Genomic DNA, 12166 nt, shown 5'->3' with positions numbered 1-12166 from the left:
AAAGTCCACTGGGAAGCAAAATCAATCCTGGTAGAAAACCACTGGACCATTCATTTCACTTACTGCATAAAAATACTGTTTCTACTTCAGGAAGTTTTCTCTCCTAAAGTAGTATACTTTACAAATAATCAGCAAATGTTAGTTCTCACTAATTTAACCAAAAATGTTTATGACTTTCTCTCTCTGTATTTGCTCAGTCATGTCTGACTCTTTGTAACCCCATGGACTGCAGCCCACCAGGCTCCTCTGTCCATGAAATTCTCCAGGCAAGAATACTGGAATGGGTAGCCATCTCCTCCTTTAGGGGATCTTCCTGACCCAGGGATCAAACCCAGGTCTTTTGCAGGGCAGGTAGATTCTTTACTGTCTGAGCCACCTTTATGACTTTACCAGTTACAAAATACTTGTAAAAAATACTTCTACATACAATATTATGAGGTGAAAGAAGGAAAGGAGGTAATTTATTGGGTATTTACTATCTGCTATTTGCTACAAATACATGTGCAATTTGCCATTGCTTCAAATACATTCTTTTACTTAGATCTTGGATAATTTCTACAGGAGAGTTATTTCCCTACATTTGTAGATGAGTAAACAAGCTTACAGATGTTAATCTTTTCCTAGAACTCTAACTTAGCATCTTGACTTCAACTTTTACTTATCCCACATAACAGCTGCCAGTGAGGCACTGATCTCTTATACTTGAGGGTGAAAATAGCAGTTATAATCCATGTGTTAGAATTAACTGTCACCTTATGGGCCCACTTCATTTTTTCATGGTGGTGTCACACTTTTACAGAGTAAGAGTCTGGCCTCAAATCACCAAGTTGCAGGTATGTAGCATCATTAAAAGAAAATTCAATTCAGTGTCCTGGCCAGTTAACCAAATCATCCCACACTCCCCCTGGATCAGTGAGTTACATTACCCTTCCATCTGGCTGATTTGTAACACTAGAGGGCAAGTGTAACTAGGGTGGCAGATGTTACTGGGGATTTGCAACAATGGAAGGGGTTTTCATTGTAGCCACATGAACAATTGAGTATTAAATACTAGATGCCTCTTTTCTCAAAATTCCTTTGGCTGCTGCATCTCAGAGTTCATCCCATTCTTCTGGTCATCCTTTCCCCAGGCTTCAATCTTCTATCACACAGGTTAATCAGTCCTGTCCCTTGGGTATCCCCTCTTATTCTCCGATTCTCCAGATCCTTTCACCTTTGGCTCTCTCCTAAATTAGATTTCCTTCTTTTGCGGAGCAATTAGCTTTTCACTCCCTCCTCAGGCTGGGGTCCATCTTCCTGGTGGCTCAGATGGTAAAGAATCCGCCTGCAGTGCAGGATATCCATGTTCGATCTCTGGGTCGGGAAGATCCCCTGGAGAAGGGGATGGCTACCTACCCCAGTATTCTTGCCTGGAGAGTCCCAGGGACAGAGAAGACTGGCAGGCTACAGTCCATAGGGGTTGCAAAGACTTGTACAAGATTGAGTGACTAATACTTTCACTTTTTCACTTTTCTGCATATTCAGAGATGCATCTGTCACTCTGACAAATGGAAACCCGTCTCCTCAGGAGCTCACCCTGTGCCACTCTGACAGTCCTTGCACTGTCTACGTGTCCTGTGTCCCCAGACCACCCCCATATTCCTCCTCCCAAGTTCCGTGAGTGGACGAGTTCAACACAGACGTTTGTTTTCCCGATAAGAATTATCTAGCCACCCCCATGCACCTAATGAAAGGAAGCAGTGGTTAGTTGGTTTTCATTTTTTTAATACTTCATTTTGAAGTATAAAATACAAACTGAAAACAGTGTACACTTTATAGATATACATCCCAATTAATTTTTATAAGCTGAACACACTTGTGTAATCAACATCTAGAACAAGAAACAGAACATCACAAGCTTTCCAAAACCTCTTTGTTCCCTCTACCAATTTTTCTAAATGACAGGGTTTGTATATGCCAGCATGTGCTTTCTAACCAAGAACACTGCAGTGAGTAACTTGGTTTTATTGCTGTGTTGCATCTGATCAGAAGTTTACCATATGAAGCACAATGGTTCACATTATTTATACACAAGTTACTGAGCATGTAGTGACTCATGTCACTACATTAACACTGTACTAACCACAGTGTTAATATTGTGGTTAGGGGTTCAAGAGGACAGAAAGACTTCCTAGGTCCTCTTCCTGGGGTCTCCTAGAGCCTCGGTCTTCCCTTGGTGGGGTTCTCTCCTAGTCACCCCAGAACTCCCCAGTGTCTTTGAATTCTATGAGTGTTATCTCTTCTGATAAGTGATTACAGCTCTTCCAACAGAGCTCACACTAATTCCATGTGAAACTGTTGCTCCCAGAATCACCAACACCACCACTTTATACTGTCTCAATGCACATGACACCCTGAACTTGTAGAATTCTCTCCCCCAGGTGAATCCTATCCTTGGAAGCCTGTGAGAATTACCTGAAGAATTACTACCCTCCACCAGCTTCCTTTGTGGTCCAGCTGGTAAAGAATCGGCTTGCAATGCAGGAGACCTGGGTTCGATTCCTGGGTTGAGAAGAGGCCCTGGAGAAGGGAAAGGCTACCCATTCCAGTACTCTGGCCTGGAGAATTCCATGGGCTGTATAAGCCATGGGGTCACAAAGAGTTGGACACGACTGAGTGTCTTTCACTTTTCCCAACCCCCAGAACAAACAAAAATCATGGCCGCCCCAAACCAATGACATCAGCATCTCTTGAGGGACAGGATCCAGCATTGACAGTTTAAAAGTTCCAGGTTTCTGGAGGGTTGAGAGGCATTGCAGCTTCTCTACTGGAGAAGTTAGAGTTCTCTTCCATTTCAGTTTTAGGCATCTCAGAAACCACACTAATGTTCTGAGGGTGACCAAACATGCAGACTAAACTTGATTCCCTAGCCACCTTTCAAACATGGGGTGGGGCATTTTTTTTTTTTTTAAAGCAAGGGTTTAATACTTAAGTTATCAGAAACTGGCAAAATACCTCCATCATCTCCCAGTTTTCTTCCATTGAGCATTGGATGGGAATGGTCAGGCCACCTGAGATGCCCATGATGAAGGTCTACTCAGCAGGATGCACTGCCCGGGGGTGCTCCGTCTTCTGCAGCGCCAACGTGGGCCTCTATCTGGTCCCATTCAGTTCACAGCTAAGGTCTGCCTAGACAGAACCATGTTAGCAATATACCAGTAGTAGTATTTCAGCAAGTTCCATCAGGCAGGACTGCCCCCAGTGTTGGTGACTCCCGAGGGGTTTTACTATGGAAGGAGGAACTTGTTTGCCTTGGGCCCAGTTTCGACGCTGGGGCTTAAAGGTAGATTTATCAAGTGGTATACATTTACTTCCAGCAAAAACATCTCTTTGATCATTCTGAGCAGATCACTCAGTGTATTCTCCTAGCGTTCAACAGAGGAAAATATTAGGTTAAAAGGAACATGAAGAGCAACTGAAATGAGGGGAAAAAGAAAAGCAGCATGTAGAGCAAAGAATAGAAAGAAAAGGTGGGATTTCCAATTCCTTTCTTTGAAACTTGTGAAGATATAACAGGAGTCAGAGATATTTGGGGCTAAGTTCTTATCTCTATATGAGCCCTAGGCTGGTGACAAATCACCTCTGAGATGCTTTCCCACCACTGCCCATCCTTCAGTTACTGCATCATTCAAGCGGTGGAGGCAGGATAGAGTTCCAAGAACATCTTCTGGACCCAACACGTCCTATGGTAGAGAAAGCCTCCAGAGAAAGCAGGCACATGATGACATCAAACAAAACAAGGACTGATTGTTTTCTGCGAGTGATGTCCTCCATGACCCTGTCAGTGCTCACACTCTCTCTGGACTCCCTGAGCTGAACTTCTGGGATGAGCTCTTTCCAGCCAGCCACCTTCAGCAAACCCAGTCTCCTCACTTCACTCTCTCCCTCCCATCACCACTGGCTGCTACCAAAATGAAGCTGGTGAGTGACTGATACTTGACAGTAAAATCAGAGACAAAAGAGAGCCACTTGTTTCCTGAATGGATCAATTAAGGGCTTTCTGGTTGACAAGTAAGGGAAACTCAAACTCACCCTGACTTGAAAGAAAAAAGACACATTAGCAAAATACCAGAAACACCAGAGTGAGAACGATGACTACAGTGCTTGAAGTGAACTACAGCTCATCTCACCACGTAGTGAAATCTCCAAAACATAACACTGAACATAAACACTGAGAGGGTCAAGATGAAGAATGGTCTATACAATTTGATAAAATTATAAAGTTAAAAAATACATTTAAAAAAAGAAGCTTAAGGATAGATAGGTAGTAAAAAAAAATATAATGTCATATATTGGCATGATGAAGCCTGAATTTATGACAGAAACTGTCTCTGGGCTGAGAAGTGGGATCAGAGTGTCTCAAATCTGTCTTTAATCCTTTATTTTTAAGACATCTAAAGTATAGATGCTTAACAGATTTGATTAAGCTGGCTTTCATCATACAATTCTCTACTCATACCTATATGTTTAAAGTATTTCATGATTTTCTTTAAAAGGAGGAACTACTGGCTTACATGGCTTCCCTGACAGCTCAGTTGGTAAAGAATCCGCCTGCAATCAACCCTTGGCCGATTCCTGGGTCGGGAAGATCCACTGTAAAAGGGATAGGCTACCCACTCCAGTATTCCTGGGCTTCCCTGGTGGCTCAAATGGTAGAGTCCACCTGCAATGCCGGAGACCTGGGTTGGATCCCTGGGTTGGGAAGATTCCCTGAAGAAGGGAAAGGCTACCTTCTCTAGTATTCTGCCACAGACTGTACAGTCCATGGGGTCGTAAAGGATCGGACACGGACACCACTGAGCGACTTTCACTGGCTTAAGTAACAGAAAGATCTGTGAGTAATTGGCTCAATCAGCTTGATCAGGAGCTTTTTGTTTCCATATCTTGGTTCTGCTTTCCTCTTCTGAGTTCTATTTTTTTATTCGAATTCCTTATTCCTTATTCAAGCTCCCAGTAGCTGCACCCCCATGTCCTAACCTTTCAACATCTCTTGTAAAATGGATTTTTCTCTTCTGAAAATTTCAGTAAGAGTCCTAGAATTTCATCCCATTGAATCATGTCCAGCCATGAACTAACACACTTTGACTAGGGGAGTGAGCTGATTAGCTCAGCTTTGGTTGTGTGCCTCTTCCTAGAACTGGTGATATGGAGGTCAGTTTTTCCCAAATGACATTAAGGGAGGCACTTCATTAGAGTTTGGGCTTCCCTGGTGGCTCAGTGGTAAAGAATCCACCTGCCAATGCAGGAAACACAGGTTCAATCCCTGGATTGTAAAGATCTCCTGGAGAAGGAAATGGAAGCCCATTCCAGTATTCTTGGCCTGGGAAATCTCATGGACAGAAGATCCTGGCAGGTTATAGTCCATGGGCTTGCAAAAGTATCAGACATGACTTATGCAACTAAACAACAACTTTCTGGAGGAAATTAGGAGAGTGCTAACAAGAAGGGGAAATAGTTTAGGGGTAGTAAGAAACAGCATATGTCTACCATGATAAACCTGCCATCAAGAATTGCCTGTAGGTGCACTATTAATATATCTATGATTATCTTAGGACAATTTGTTGTGCTCCTTCACCTCTAAGTGAAACTGACTCACAGGAAAAGATACATCAGTCTCACTTAGGGATATATTTATATGTGCCAGAAAATATAATTGAACAGAAATATATAGAGGAATAATTTACCAAAACCAGTCAACATTTACCATGGCATAGAATAATATAACAAAATCCATTATTACATCACATTGATAAGCTATGATGAATAATAAACAGTAGGTAAAACTCTATAGATGGTCCTATTAAAACTGTTGTTGTTTAGTTGCAAAGTCATGTCCAACTGTTTGTGACCACATGGACTGTAGGCTGCCACGCTCCTCTGTCCATGTGATTTCTCAAGCAAGAATACTGGAGTGCACTGCCAATTACTTCTCCAGGGGATCTTTCTGACCCAGGGGTCGAACCTGAGTCTCCTGCACTGGCAGGCAGATTCTTTACCACTGAGCCACCAGAAAAGCCCCCTATCAAAATTAGGAACTAGAAAAAGTGACCCATGTTATTATAATTATTATTTAATTTTTTTTCTGAAATGCTAGTCGGTACATTAAGCAGATATAAAAAGTATCATAAATAGAAGGTGGGAGAGTTTTTATAGCAATAAAAGACCAAAACTAACAAAAGGGAACATATTCAGTCCAGTTTATCAACAAGGAGAACCTGATCTAAAGGACAAGGATACAGGCTTGCTTTGGCACGAGGACAGTGGGAGTACAGATACAGAGTCAGGCTGTTCTCAGAATTATCTCAGAACTAGAGAGAAAGAACAACAAGACCCAGTCCCCTGGAAATGGGGCTGGCAGGGATGAAGCGGGAAGCAGGTCCAGCCAGCTGGCTAGATAGCCAGAAGACGCTAACACCCTAGCATTGACAGTAGGAAAGGCCTGAGCCCTCAGGACCTCTGGGTCAAAGAGAGTCAGGTTAGGGCCTAGTCCTGCTGTGTTCTGTGTGTGTCAATGACTCTGGGGTACTGGAACCGTAGATACACCTGACATAAGCATGCTGAAGTGAGAGCAAAGGGCAAGAGGTTTTGATGTGGTGCTGGGCTGGCAGCCTAAATGGATGCTCCTTCTGGACTGAGAAGTTTTACTCTCATGAGACGAGTTTGGACAATGTCCCCCATGTGTATCAAAGATGTGAATTGCATATTATAAACTCAATCAATATGTTTTAAATAGATTCATGAAAGAGAAGTTTGAGCTTTTGACAAGGGTGGCCCTCCTCTTACTCAATAGTGCTAGTGCTGTGAATACAATAGAGAGCCAGAAATTCCAAAGGCTCCAAAGGTCAAGGGATCCAAAGGTCAAGGGATCCAGTTTCAGGTAAGAGGGAATAAGTGTATTCTACCCTTTCCCTCCCACTGAATTGCTCGTCCTTTAATGGACCGAAACCTGGTGGTCTGGACTCAAAGATAACAAAGTAAGAGAGAGAGAGAAAGACACAGGGACCAAAACTCCGATGGAGCAAAGGTGTTTTAATCAACATGGTGTGGGCACATATACTGTCTTACAAGGTAGTTATTCTCAGCAAAGAAAGGATTAAAATTCCAGACTTACAAAACATAAGGCAATTCCTATCAAAGAGAGGTGCAAACAATCACTTTTTACCGTATGGTTCATAAAAAGGAAGAGGGTACTTATCACCATAATGAGAAAATGCCTGGATTCCTCAGCCCCAGGAAAGGCGTGCCTCTCCTCTTAATTCCTGAATATTCATGAATATTCAGGAATTAATAAGGACCAGAGGATTCCTGACAGATCCAAAACAGCACACAGGAAGCCTCCTGTTAAATGCTTCCTGACACTGAATGAAGTTGTAAAACCTGGAGTGTATATTTGGAGCAGCTATTTGAGGACTCTGAAAAGTAAATACTTCCCAGGTGGTGCAGTGGTAAAGAATCCACCTGTTGGTGCAGGAGATGCAAGAGACCCAGGTTCGATCCCTGGGTTGGGAAGATCCCGTGGAGTAGGAAACGGCAACCCGCTCCAGTATTTATGCCTAGAGAATCCCATGGACAGAGGAGGAGCCTGGTGGGCTACAGTTCACAGAGTCGGACATGGCTGAGCATATATGACACACACAGCATATGGCTTGGGGAAGACCTCAGGTCAAAGAGCTATGAAGTAAATATGTCAACTCTGGCACTACTGAGTTAAAGATAAGTTCCTTCTCTGGACTTCATTTCTTCCCCTTCTCCCTGGATGGGAAGCAATAGCAACGGAAATGGATCCAGAATTGGAAACCATAACTTGAGATTGGTCAATCAACCCTACAGCTTGGGTCTGACTCACTATCTGGAATACAGCCACCTGCCCCCACCCCCACACCCCTATTACCCAGGTCTCTTTGAACTATTAAGTAGGAAAGAAATGAACGTCTTTCTGATGTGAACTACTGTATTCTGAGGTCTCTTTATTACAGCAGCTTAGCCTGCACTCCCTACGGGCTTCCCTGCTAACTCAGTTCATAAAGAATCCGCCTGCAATGCAGGAGACCTGGGTTCCATCCCTGGGTTGGGAAGATCCCCTGGGGAAGGGAAAGGCTACCCACTCCAGTATTCTGGAGAATTCCATGGACTATAAAAGTTGGACACAACTGAGCAACTTTAACTTTCTTTCACTTTAGCCTGCACTCCAGCTCACACATTCCTAACATGATCAATGGATTCTTCAAGGTGTAGGTGCTTGTTATGTTTTGCTCTTCAACTCAGTTACCAAGATTAATAAAATGCTGAGTTGGAAGGGACCTAAGAGAGTTTACTGCAAGCTACTTGTTCTTTTGAGGCTGGGCTTAAGGTCTGAAAAGCACAGTCTTGTGGCAGTAAGCCATTTTAAGACCCTGGAAAACAATCCCTTGGTGTTGGTGAAGATTCCTCCTTAACCTGTTCCTTTTCTTCCTATGCCAGTTCTCTGATCTACTCTGGTTGTCACCATTTCAGTGTCCTGCTCCCTCCCATCCATTCATGGGGCCTGTCAATGCCTTTGTCCTTCACTTTCTCTTTTATTTCTTTGGCTGTGCTGTAACCCTCCTCTTCTAATACAGTGTTTCTGTGCACTGTCCTTTTATTGATTAACCTCTGGGATTGATACTGAGAATCTTTTAATCGGAAACTATAAATACTCTTTCTAGTGACCAGTCCCAACCTGAAGCCATCCGGGAGCCCACAGAGTATTGCCTCATTAGAACAAAAGATATGCCTATTGCCTAGGAAATCCCATAGGGTTGGGTGACTCTCTGTAAGAGGCTCATATTGGTCTCATCACTCAGGAAGTTACAAGCGGTTTAAGAGCTCTGTGTCAGGAATTGTGGGTGGAGACCAAGCATGTATTTCTTATTATGTCACCTTCCCAAGTCTTTACTTTTACATGAGGAAACATGTCAGAAAGACTAAGTGACTGGTCAGTAGTTACAGAGTCAGTATGTAGCAGAGCCAGGACTAGAATTCAAGTATCTTCACAGGACAAGAGTTTGGCCACTCTGTCATTTTGCGTCCAGGTATATCCATACCAGTTTCTCTATTTTAGATTCTCATATTACATTGATTAAAAAGTCACAATTAAGTTTACATTAAAAAAAACAAACTCACCTCTAATACTATATTCTCCGTTGAAATACTTTGCTAGCTTATCTTTAGCTGGCTTTTCGTAATCTGAGTTATTAGCCATGGGCACCACGGTTGTCGTCTTATTCTTCAGTCTGAACTTTAACTATTCATTTAGTATGACTTCAAGAAAATCTATGGCCTGCCTTGAATTGTGGTCCATCTATTCTGCCCCATGTTCAAATATCAGACAGCTCACACAGCATTTTGAATGGAAAATATTATCAACATGAAATATCGAAGAAGCTCTGCTACTGCTGCTGCTAAGTCGCTTCAAGTCGTGTCCGACTCTGTGTGATCCCATAGACGGCAGCCCACCAGGCTCCCCCGTCCCTGGGATTCTCCAGAAAAGAAGACTGGAGTGGGTTGCCATTTCCTTCTCCAATGTGTGAAAGTGAAAAGTGAAAGTGAAGTCGCTCAGTAGTGTCTGACTCTTAGTGACCCCATGAACCGCAGCCTACCAGGCTCCTCCATCCATGGGATTTTCCAGGCAAGAGTACTGGAGTGGGGTGCCATTGCCTTCTCTGCTAAGAAGCTCTAGTCAGTGGTAAAAATTAACATAATCTGCATAGCCTAGAACTCATATCCACTGAATCAGTATTCTTCAAAGTCAAATTCTCTTCCTTTCTGGCTTGTTGATGGTTAAAAGATGAAACTAGAAAATAACCAGAAGAGTTAGGACTCCCCTTCCTATCACCAGGAATGGGTGAAATAAACTCTTCCAGTTCAGCTAAAGTGTGCACGGCGACGATGCTAATAGGACTAATGGTGCCTATTAGGACAGCTGCATTCCGTTCTTAGCCCCCAGCCTTCTGACCCAGGGGAAACCAGTTCAACCCTGTGAGGCTCTGTCTCTTTAACTGTAAAGTGGGATTAATATTAGGTGTTCAGTTCACAGTGAAGATGTAAAGAGATGGGCTGTATCAGTCAGGGTCCCAGCAAGAAATAATCCAGTTCAGATGTCTCAAGACACTATCATGAAGGGGGCTATTCACAGCATTGTGGTCAAGGGAGGGCAACCAGCAAAGGATAAACTCAGAGATAAACAGAGTAGGAAGTCTTCCCCACTCTAGACCTGCAGGGGAAGAGGCAAGAAATAGTGCTTACCAGAGCCCAGAGAGAGCAGGGGCCATGGTGGGAGCCACATAGAAGGAACAGGTAACCCAGACCTGGGAAGTCAGATGCTCCCCGTGGACTATGAGTCTGTTAGGAAAGCAGAAGCATCATTGGTAGGCTGCATTCTGTAGGATAGCACCCCAACCTCACGCGATATCGTCACCCTGCTGGCACTACAATGGAGCCTGCATTAAGCCTTTCCAGTCTTACCAGCCCAGCTGCTTCTGGGTGGTGGGCTATGACGGCAACATGGGTGAAGTCCAAGAGTGCACATGAGCACATCTTTTGTCGAAGAATGAATTCCTGGGTAGGAAGTGCTATTGTGTGTGTTGTAACAGATATAGGGTCAAGTGAGAATGAGATGCTTAGATAGCATCATCGACTATTCAATGGACATGAGTCTGAGCAAACTCATGTTTGGGAGATGATGGACAGGGAAGCCTGGCATGTTGTAGTCCACGGAGTTGCCAAGAGTCAGACATGACTGACTGAACAAGAACAAGGGTCAAATGTAGAATTAAAACACAAGACCATTTTCCCAGTCTCAGCTATACTGTCCTGTGGGCCTTGAAACAGCACTGTTTGCATCAAACCACAAAGCCTCATCTGACTCCTCCAGCTCTTGATCCTGACCGCTCTCGTCCTAAGGGCTGAAATCTCACCCAAGGGGCCAAAGGACCAAGCCAGCTACCCAGTCCTCAGACTCTCCCTCTCACCCATCTCTCCCAAGTCCCCAGGTGTTAGTTGATCAGTCATGTCCAACTCTTTGCGACTCCATGGACTGAAGGGCACCAGGATCCTCTGTCCATTGAATTCTCCAGGCCAGAATACTGGAGTGGGTATGCTGTTCCCCTCTCCAGGGGTTCTACCCAACTCAGGGATCAAACCCAAGTCTTCTGCACTGCAGGCAGATTCTTCCACAACTGAGCGACCAAGGAAGCCCCCAAGTACCCAGGACCTTATCAATACAACTAACAAAGGAACAATCTCCTCCGTCACTGCAAACCAGTTCCTGTGCACAATGGAGGTAGGAGATACCCGGAAGGTAGGGTGTTGCTCGGAACCTCTGCTTAGCCAGGGGCCAATGGAGTTTAGGGGGAGGGGAGGGGAGGAACGCTGTAGGGCTCTTTCTCACCAGGAGCACCTGAACTGCAGCCACAAAGGCCTCTCACACTTGGGTAGGAGCAGCCCTGGACAAGCCATGACTCACAGTGCTCATGTTGCCACCTGTTCAGAGCATGTGAATTCTGCAAGCAGCATGTCTAAGTCTTCTCTTCCCTGATGCTGACAGGAACAGAAAAAGAGGCAGAAGTGGCAGTGGTCCAAATCTGACCATTTTTTTCCCCTTGCTGACCTGGCCCCTTCTGAACCTGCTGCTGCTGTGGGAACGTTTGCAGACAGCACAGATTTAGGGCGCCCTCCCGTCACACTTCTAAGTCGTTTCATAATTACCATCCCTTCCTCCAAACTAGGCTTGCTCATAGGTCATCCCAAACTTCAAGTCTTAAAAATGTTCCCTATGACTATGAGCTTCCTTGGTGGCTCAGGCTGTGAAGACTCCGCCTGCAATGCAGGAGACCCCGGTTAGATTCTTGGGTCGGAAGAATTCTATGGAGAAGGGATAGGCTATCCACGCCAGTATTCTTGGGCTTCCCTGATGGTTTAGATGGTGTAAAAAAAAAATCCGCCTGCAATGTGGGAGACCTGGGTTCGATCCCTGGGTGGGGAAGATCCCCTGGAGGAGGCCATGGCAACCCACTCCAGTATTCTTGCCTGGAGAATCCCCACGGACAGAGGAGCCTGGCGGGCTACAGTCCATGAGGTCGCAAAGAGTCGGACACGACTGAGCGACTAA

This window comes from Odocoileus virginianus, chromosome 9, assembly GCF_023699985.2.
Source record: "Odocoileus virginianus isolate 20LAN1187 ecotype Illinois chromosome 9, Ovbor_1.2, whole genome shotgun sequence".
In the NCBI taxonomy this organism is placed as follows: Eukaryota; Metazoa; Chordata; class Mammalia; order Artiodactyla; family Cervidae; genus Odocoileus; species Odocoileus virginianus.
The sequence above is the reverse complement of the archived record's forward strand: the minus strand, read 5'-3'. Positions refer to the sequence as shown.